This window comes from Etheostoma cragini, chromosome 10 (genome assembly GCF_013103735.1).
Source record: "Etheostoma cragini isolate CJK2018 chromosome 10, CSU_Ecrag_1.0, whole genome shotgun sequence".
Lineage (NCBI taxonomy): Eukaryota > Metazoa > Chordata > Actinopteri > Perciformes > Percidae > Etheostoma > Etheostoma cragini.
Window position 1 is genome coordinate 4,784,799 of NC_048416.1, and position 441 is coordinate 4,785,239.

Below are 441 nucleotides of genomic sequence, written 5' to 3' on the forward strand. Positions count from 1 at the left end.
CAGTTCTGAAGGCAAAAGGGGGTCCAACCCGTTACTAGCATGGGGTACCTAATAAAGTGGCCGGTGAGTGTACATGTTATTTAAAATTTATTTTGTAATTTGTGATTGCTGCTGTTCAACTTCACTCACAATCATGCACACGCACACGTTCACACAGAAGTAATACAAATTACGCTTTTCAAAACAAAAGCAGCACCATTGTTTTGCACACTCAACACAGATTTTTTTTAATTTATTTTGTAATTTATGATTGGCCTCACGCGGGCCGGACAGGGACGCACAAAAGGCCGGATGTGGCCCGCAGGCTGTAAGATACCCAGGTCTGGTTTAAGGGAATGATTCTCGCTTGGGGTTTGAGAGGTTCAGGGGCTCAACCCAACCTTGGGTGGCCTTTTGTTGGTTGGGAACCGGAGGGTTGCAGGTTCAAGTCCAAATACTGAC